The sequence below is a fragment of the Phyllostomus discolor genome, chromosome X (assembly GCF_004126475.2).
Source record: "Phyllostomus discolor isolate MPI-MPIP mPhyDis1 chromosome X, mPhyDis1.pri.v3, whole genome shotgun sequence".
Taxonomy (NCBI): domain Eukaryota; kingdom Metazoa; phylum Chordata; class Mammalia; order Chiroptera; family Phyllostomidae; genus Phyllostomus; species Phyllostomus discolor.
Genome location: NC_050198.1, coordinates 42764407 through 42774136, shown reverse-complemented (window position 1 = coordinate 42774136; position 9730 = coordinate 42764407).

Below are 9730 nucleotides of genomic sequence, written 5' to 3'. Positions count from 1 at the left end.
AAGAAAAGGAAAAGGGCAGGATGACAGAGAAATAGAAGAAAGACAAAAAAGTAAAAGAAAGAAAAAGCAGGCTAAGATGGCATAATTAAAATTTGAGTGAAGAAAAAAAAGTAGGAGAAGGGTCTAGTAAAACTTGGTATTTGAAATATAGAATTAGTGAAGCCCTAGAGATAATCTTGAAAAAACAATGCAACAACAACTACCCTACCCCCAACCAACTAGCAAATTTTGTTACAGGTGTAGAGAGAACACAGGTATTTTAATAGCTGGGTCAGAGACTGTGAGATGACCCTTGAAAAGAGAATTTGTTTTGAGTGTCTGGACAGGGGAGAAATAGTAAGAGTGTGGAATGGAAACAAGTTGTAGCTTGAGAGAAAACCAAATTTGAAATGAGAATATTGCAAGGAAAGAGGAAGGTAAGATGTGCTAAGAGAAGAGAGGGACGAACTATGTTGCTTGAAATACAGGATGGTATAAAATCTAGTGACTTATATACACATTTGTTAGATAAGAAATTAATATTATAAAGCTATGCAGGAAAGAAAATATTCCAAATCATGAAGAAGACCACAGTGGCTTTCGTATAGGTAGCCTCTTGTATTTACCACTGTTCTTTTCTTTCTGTATCTGCCTCTGGTGATGTCAGGTGTTGACCCCCTCTGACTTTAGGCAGCCTGTTCAATACTTCCAGTGATCTGCTGTCATTGGCTGTCTCCTTCAATTGTTAATATTGCCCCTCTGCACTCAGCAGTCATATTTAAGCACTGTAGGGTGGGGCTACATCCCTCCTGCAGTGGGGGATATTGCTTCCCCTCAGGTAGCTGCTGCTTGGAGGGAAGTGGTCTGCCTGAGCTGGATAGTTGCTGAGTATGGGGGTTGGCTCAGCACCATATCCCAGTGACTACTTTCTCAGTTCTTCCCCCAAAGCCTATGTCCCCAGTCTCTCCTCAAGTCTCTCTAGTCTACTCTGCCCCACCTTTGCCAGTGATCTTCTGTCTCTGGGTATCTCCTTCAGTTGTTTATCTGGTCATTAAGACTCAGAAGTCAAGCTTAAGCACCAAGGGGCCAGGACAGAGACCCTCCTGGGGTTGGGGCTATTGATTCCCTGAGGCTATTGCTGCTCAGAGGGTAGTGGTTTGCCTGAGCACAAAGGCTGCTGCTGTCTAGGGGATGACTCAGCACTGGGATCCCAGGAGCTACTCTCTCAGTTCTTTCCCCAATGCCTCTGTACCCAGTCTCTCCTCAGGCATCTCTAGTCCACACTGCCCCTGCCTTTGCCTGAAACCTGAGTAAGTGACTACAAATGAAAATTAGTGTGCTGGCTCTTTAAACAGCCCTTACATCTCTAATCCACTGTCTCTGGCAGAGAGTAACCTTGCTGCTCTTTCCACTGGTTGTTATCTGTATACTTTTGGGGCTCTGGTGTTCTAGGCTGGGAATCCTAGCTTAGGGTTTAGGCCCCAATCTTCTTTGGGGGATCCAAATGGCTGTTTAATCATCCTGCTGGCACTGCCACCTGTGGGTGCCCAGCCAGCCCTCTCAAGTCTCTACTGCACTCCTTACCAGACTGGTTGTGCTGAAGCTGGTTGTGTATGTCCAAAGTTATATGCTTCTCTCTGGCTATTGCTCAGTTATTTGTTTCAGGTGGGTTCTCCACAACTGACTTGTAATTCCAAATTGGTCCTGAGAGAAGGTCAGTGTGACTTCCATTTACTCCTCTGTTATCTTCCTTCCTAGAGCTACATTTCTGGAAAATTAAAGAAACAATAATTACTTTTACTTCCAGCCCAAGTCAATGAACCAGACATACACATTTATTGTCTGTTATGAATTGGGTTCATCAGAAGGCTGACACTAAAGCAGAGTTAAGTGTACAGGGGGCTGTTTATTAGGGAGTCCTTTTTAGAGAAACATCCATCGAAAGGATGGAAAGGAAACAAGAGTAGACAGATTGATCAGACAAGCTGTGATACAGGCCTTGGCTAATCCCCACAGGGCAGTCTAGAACTGGAATAGCCCTTCACAGTTGTCTCAAGTTAGGCTGAGATGGCCAGATATTTATATACCACCTTGATATAAGTCATTAAATGTGCTACACTAGGAGGGGTCTGATCTTGGGGAAGTTGGCTCTCTGCAGGTGAGGCAAGCCCTAAAAGGGCAGAAAGCCCTAAAGGGGAGCCCTCTCAGCAACAGAGGCAAGAAGGCCTTTATTTAAATGGGTTTAGGTGGCATGTATCTGTTTTCATTACTCTTCCTTTAAAATAATCATGAACAAACAAAAATAATATATGACAGTAATGATTGGGAGAAGATGTTCATATTCATTGGGTATTAGGAAAATGCAAATCAAAACCACAGTGAAGTAGTACTTCAGACCCACTAAAATTACTATTATCAAACAATATTGTAAACAGCATGTGTTGGAGAAGATGTAGAGAAGCTGAGGCCTCATACATTGCTAATGGAAATGTAAAGTGATTTAGCCACTGTGGAAAACAGGTTTTTTTTCAGTTCCTTAAAAAGTTAAACATTGAATTACCATATGACTCAGTAGTTCTGCCCTTAGATATGTACCCAGAAGAACTCAAAAAAGTATTCAAACAAATGCATATACAGGTATGTTCATAGCAGCACTATTATCAATAGCCAATAATAGAACTAGCCACAATGTCCAACAACAGACAAATAGATAAACAAAGTATGAGTATATATTTACATACACTGGAATATTATCCAGCCATAAAAAAGAATTAAGTACTGAAACATGCTACAACATGCTGACTATTGAAAGCATCATACTAATTGAAAAAAGTCAAACACAAACATCACATATTGTATGATCCCTTTTATATAAAATATTCAGAGAAGGTAAATCTATAGAGACAGAGCAGATTGGTGGTTGCTAGGGGTTTGGGGAGAGGGGTTGGGGAGCAACTGCTTAATGTGTATGTGGTTTCCTTTGGGGTGCTGAATATGTCTTGCAACTAGATAAATGTAAGTGCACTAAATGACATTGAATTGTTCACTTTAAAATGGTTATTTCATAGTATGTGAATTTTATCTAAAAAAAAAAAAAACAAGTGGGAAGTGTTCTGCAATGGTTTAAAATTTGACCAAACTTTTGGAAGCTGTCACATCAAAACTGCTGAAGCCTGCGGCCTAGAATACCTCCAAAGGGGACTTCAGCTAAGGAGGGAACAAAAGTAGCTTAGACAGTTTCCCAACTCAGAGACAGCAGGAAAAACAGAGGGCGAGAGTAAGAAACGGGACTTAAAACACAGAGATTAACTGACGGTTTCTATGTGGACAGTACTCTTTCCAAGAAGGATCAAAAGCCAGTGTTTAACCAAGAATGAAAAAAAGGAAAAAAGGAAGAGTTCATCTCAAAAGAAATTAAATAAATTGCCTAGGGAGGTCTAGGAAAGCTGCAGTGGGCACTGAAATCACAGAAAACTATCTCCATATTATAACATTTGGAGGGTCCCCCAAAAAACTATTCTCTTCATCTTAAAGCAAAGCCTGCTGCCTTTTAAAAAGAGCTTTGAAGACATATGAGCTCATCCTTTTATTTACTGACTCTGAGTCTAATTTTCTAGTGCATATCTTGCTGCCAGCATAAGGATGAGAAGGGGAAAGGGGTTACTTCTCTGTACAGCAGAGACATTAAAAATGCTGTATCCAGGCTACATCATCTTCCTGTATTGTTTTTGTTCTCTATGTTCACATTTTTCCTGTGAGTTTTAAGCTACTGTATTTTTAAATGAGCTGTATAAACACCAAATTTAAATACCATTTTCTCACTGTTCAAAACACTGTCATTTTCTTTTCATTCTTTAATAACTCTAAGAGCCTTGAAACCTCAGTCTGATTTTTGGTGGAAACTAAAACAGAACCATTGACTAGTAATTTCAGAACCTCAGATGTTCTGCAAACAATCCTTTCCTACGTGTCTCCTGTTACTCTAACAGCAGAGTTATTTTTATTGGCTGTTTGGGGTTTTTTGTTTTTATTTTATTTCCTGGCTGGCACTCCACTCAGTGCACTGGTGTTTATTATCCCATAACTGAGGAATTCAGGCTGACTCTAGAAAGGACATCTGGACTTCAGAGCTTTCCCATCTAAGAAGAAAATGTCCTAGAGTTCTCAAGTTTTTTTCAAGAAGTTGCCAAACTTTTATTTATAGCTTTCACTTTGTCTTGTCCAAAATTTATCTTTGAAGCAGTTTCCTTCTGTGGCTTTGCCTTTTTTAATTTCTCAGAGGCCTCAGGTCCTAAGTAAAATCCCAGGATAAAAGAACCAAGGGGAGGGATGGGATGGCACTTTTTATTTTTCATTATTTTGAGGTGAGGTTATTTGCTTTTAGTGTTTTTGTTGGTTGGTTTAAGATTAGCCATTCTCTGCTGCCATTTCCTCATACAATGTAAGTTTTTAACTGCAATTTTGAAATGATTGAGATTTACTTGAGGCTTTTCCTGTTTTTTAAATGAGGAAAGGTTTTATGAATCTTAGGATGAGTCTCCCTCAGACTTGCCCTAGGCTTCATATTCTTTGGGTCAGATTGAAAAGCAAAAGGGGCATGATAGAGATCACAGCCACTTGTTCCACTTGGACTAAGTGGGTTTTGGGGGTACAACATTCTCCAGAAGCAGCTGCAGGACTCTGATTCACAGAAGGCCAAAGACGTGCACTTTGAAACTTTACTAGCAGAGCTACCACTAAGACTTTTGTGTAGCCAACTTTCTATACAGGAATTAGAATGGGGATTCTGTCATTTATCTACCAACAGTGGCAAAGGGAAAAGTGGTAAATTATGCAATCAATTTAACTCAAACATGTTACCCTGAGTAACTACAGCAAGCCATTTATCAGATCTTTGATTGGGTAGTCCTGAAATCAGACAAGTTCCCATAGAAAGAATTTTAAGTGAGGTTATCCATACATCTATCAAGAAGAAACAGAATAAAAAGATTGCATCCAACAATGGCAAGAAAAATCCTTCAGCAACTCTAATCTACTTTGGGTTTTCAGTGATGTACACACACACACACACACACACACACACACACACTTAAAGCAATACCAGAATAGAACTGAATTCTTTTCTACACTGTAAAATTGTAATTGTGGAATTATAGGAATTCTGGGGATGATATTAAGGTGAAATACCCAAAACACAAAAAGAAGTCCCATTTTAACAGTTGACATGAAAATGACTTTTACTAGGAGAACCTATAACTTCATTTTGGAACTGTTTCTCATGAAATAAGGGATTTCCCCATCATTTAAGGAGCCAAATGAATTAGAAGGCATAGAAAGAGGCAGCTGTAGAATTTGATCTTCCAAGTACCCCATGTACTTTTATTGAACATAATCATAATACTGTCAAATTGCCATGATTTTACTAAAGGATTTCTTTTTTTAAAGATTGTATTTGTTTTGAGAGAGGGAAAGGGAAGGAGAAAGAGAGGGAGAGAAACATCAATGTGTGCTTGCTTCTTGCATTCCCTCTACTGGGGACCTGGCCTGCAACCCCAGAATGTGCCCTGACCGGGAATCAAACTGGCTACACTTTAAAGGTTCAGAGGCCAGTATGTAAGCCACTGAAACACACCATCAAAGGCTACTAAAGGATTTCTATTTGCTGTCATTTAAAAATAAAATCCTGAATACATTTTTATTCTTTCTACTGGATGCATTGTCTGTTTTCTTTGTAAATGCAATACAATAAATAATTTAATAATCTACATGTTAAAAAGAAAACAAAGGCTGCCAAATAATATGTCCCACCCATGTACACAGAGTAACCACTTAGCCTTAATCTTAAGTGTAATCAGACTATAAAGGAAGGCCAAACATTTGAGGATGGTGTACAGGGTGACAGAGAAATAATCAAGAAATACAATTAGCAAAGTTGGCCCTAGAAGAAAAAGATGATAAAGGAACAGGAAACTTAAAAGAGGTCAATAAAAAAAATCTTGTATTAAAATCCTCAGAATAATCTGAGAAGATTTTCAATGTAGAAAACAAAAACAATTTACTAGAAAAATACAATAGAACATGAAAGATCACTTGGAAATTAAAACTACAATTGCAAAGTAACAATCCAATGAAAGAATTTAAAATCAAATTGAGAAAAACTTGTACAATGTAGAACAGAAATACAAGAAAGGAAAACACTAAGTACTGACAAGAATGTGGAGCAAATCAAACTTGCACACAGTGTACATATAAGTTGTGAATTCATACAACCACTTTGGAGAACTTTCTGTCAGTATTTACTAAAGCCAAAGCTGAACATATGCCTACCCTATGAACCAGCGATTCTATTCCAATGCGTATACCCAACAGGCATGAGTACATATGGTCACCAAAAGACATGCACAAAAATATTCATACTAGTATTATTTGTAGTAACCCCAAACTGGAAGCTACCCAAATGCCCTTAAACAGTATCCAATACTTTGGATACACAAACTGTGATTTAGTCACAAAATGCAGTGCAATGCAGAAATAAAAAGAACTATTGAGGAATTCAGCCAGAGTTGGAAGATGGCAGAGAGGAATGTGGGAGCTGAGTCCGCTTCCTGCCTCTGCACAGGTAGAACACCTAGTCAATCTTCTGAGGAACAGAGTGAACAGCCAATGGTATCCCAGCATATATGAAAGTTGGAGGCCAAAATTGTAGAGGACACTGAAAAACATACTGTAAGGAGATTTCTTTGGGACAGTAAGGTCCCTGGGACCAGTGTGGGAACCAGGGCTGCTGCTGGCCCAGACCCAGCACGTGCCAGGGCATGCCACAGGATCCTTAGACCAGAGCCAAATCAACAGCTCCCTCCCCTGACAAACAGGGAGGATAGAGCAGCACCAGGATGGACCTGGATGTTTGAAGTCTCCGGGGGGGAATAAAGACAAAGTGGGAGACTCACAGGGGCGCTGTTCACCTACTGAGACTGTGGATGCCAGCTGGGTCATGACAAGAGAAATTGGGGAGTTGGCTGATGCCTGGAGAAGGGAGAAGAATTGAGCTGTGACAGACCCTGACCCAGATAGTGTCTGGTCTGCTTGGAAAGTTGGACTATGTGAGAGGCCAGGCATTTGTTAGGAGTAGCAGGCTTCAAAAGGAGGATTTTGTTCCAAAAAAGGGCTCTCATTGGCTGTTTAGGGAACTCTCCTGCAGCAGCTGGCCATGCTGCCCTGGCTGCCCACCCACAGCCACCACAGCCGAAACCTTGGCTGTGCCTCACCCCATGTGGTAGGACTAGCTCTCTAAGAGGCAGAAGAAGGGCCCCCCTAACTCACCCCCGGCAGAGGAAAGCAGCAGGGCTCAGGTAGTTAGCAGTAGCCAGAAAGATGCAACTCAGTGGGAACGTGAACTACCCTGAAGAGACTTTGAAAGTGCCTAGAATTTAGGACAGCAAAGAGCAAGAAGGTGGTGTGTGAGTTGCCCCTAATTGGTGAATGTCAAGGATAGCACTACTGTTGAAATGAAGGCACCAACCTGTTCCACGGCAGTGAGGGCCCAACAGCAAACTGAGGAACTGGGCTGGAGGCTGGGCAACTGTGAAGAAAGTGGCCCAGACATGGCTCTCAACCTCAGAAAACCATAGGAAAGGAGCAAAGTAAAATCAAATCCCCCTCAGCATGCTGCAGCCAGGAACACCAGCATAACTCCCTTGGCCTGTTCAAAGTGAGCAGGAGGCTTTTCTTTCTTTCCTTTTTTTCTCCAGTTGAGAAAATAAAACTGGAACTGTGAAAGAACCATAGTCAGACACAAAGCTAATCCCAAAAACTGAGATAGTGAGACAAATTTCACTTTACAATAGCAAAGAACTTGCATGATACTATTTTATTTGTATTACCATTTTTTCATTAATTTTACTTCTTTTTATTAGTATTTTGTATTTCACTTCTATCAGTTTAGTTTTATTCATTTTAATTGTTTGTTTAATTGCATTGTTTGAAGGGTTTTCAAAATTTGAAAACCTAGGTGAAATGGACAAGTTTCTAGAAAAATATAATCTTCCAAAACTGAATAAACAAGAAGCAGAAACCCTGAAAAGACCAATAACACCTGATGAAACTGAAGCAGTAATTAAAAAAAAAAACTCCTGACACACAAAAGGCCTGAACCAGACAGTTTCAGAGGAGAATTTTACAGAGCATTTAAGGAAGAGCTAACCTGTATCCTTCATAGATTATTCCAACAAATTGAAGAAGATAGAGGACTCCAAAACTGTTTTTATAAAGCCAGCATCATCCTAATCCCAAAACCAGATAAAGACATAAGAACGAAAGAAAATGTCAGGCCAATATTGCTGATGAACATAGATGCTAAAATCCTCAACAAAATATTGGCAAACCACATCCAACAATACATTTAAAAGATCATAAGCCACGATCAAGTGGGATTCATGCCAGGGATGCAGGATGGTACAATATTCACAAATCAATAAATGTAATACAACACATAAACAAAAGGAAAGACAAAAATTACATGATCATATCAATAGATTCAGAAAAAGCATTTGATAAGGTACAGCACCCATTTATGATAAAAACACTCAGCAAAGTGAGAATAGTGGAAGCATTCCTCAACATAATAAAGGCCGTTTATGAGACACCTACAGGCAACATCATACTCAATGGGCAAAAACTGATATCTCTCCCACTAAGATCAGGAACAAGACAAGGATGCCCTCTTTTTACCACTCCCATTCAACATCGTATTGGAAGTCCTAGCCACAGCAATCAGACAAGAAAAAGAAATAAAAGGCATCCATATTGGAAAGGAGGAAGTAAAACTGTCATTGTTTGCAGATGACATGATACTGTACACAGAAAATCTTATAGACTCCACCAAAAAACTACTTGACCTAATAAGTGAATTTGGCAAAACAGCAGGATACAAAGTCAATATTCAAAAATCAAAGATATTTTTGTACACCAACAAGGAAATATCTGAAACAGAAATCAGGAAAAAAATCTCATTTGATATGACAACAGAGCAAATATAGTACCTAGGAAAAAATCTAACCAAGGAAGTAAAAGATCTACACTAGAAAACTACACAAAAATGGAGAAATCAACTAAGAAAGACACAAACAAATGAAAGCATGTACAATGCCCAAGGATCAGAAGAATTATGATCTTCAAAATGTCCATACTGTCCAAAGCAATTTATAAATTCAATGCAATCTCTATTAAAATACCAATGATATACTGCACATATACAGAACAAACACTTCAAAAATTTATATGGAACTATAAATGACCCAAATGGCTGCATCAATTTTGAGAAAGAAGAACAAAGTAGGAAGGAATCACAATACCTGTTATCAAACTCTATTACAAGGTCACTGTAATCAAAACAGCCTGGTACTGGCAGAAGAACAGACGCATAGACCGATGGAACAAAATAGAGAGCCCGGAAATAAACCCAACTATTTTATGGTCAATTCATATTTGACAAAGTGGAAGAAGCATACAATGGGGTAAAAATAGCCTCTTCAACAAATGGTTTTGGGATCCGGACAGCTACATGCAAAAAAAAAAAAAACAAAAAACAACAACAAAAAAAACTCAGGCACCAACTTAGACCATACACAAAAATAAATTCAAGGTGGATGAAAGACTTAAATATAAGTCATGACACCATGAAAGGCCTAGAGGAAAACATCAGCAGGGAAATCTCAGCCATTCCACGCAGCAACATCTTCACTGAAAATGT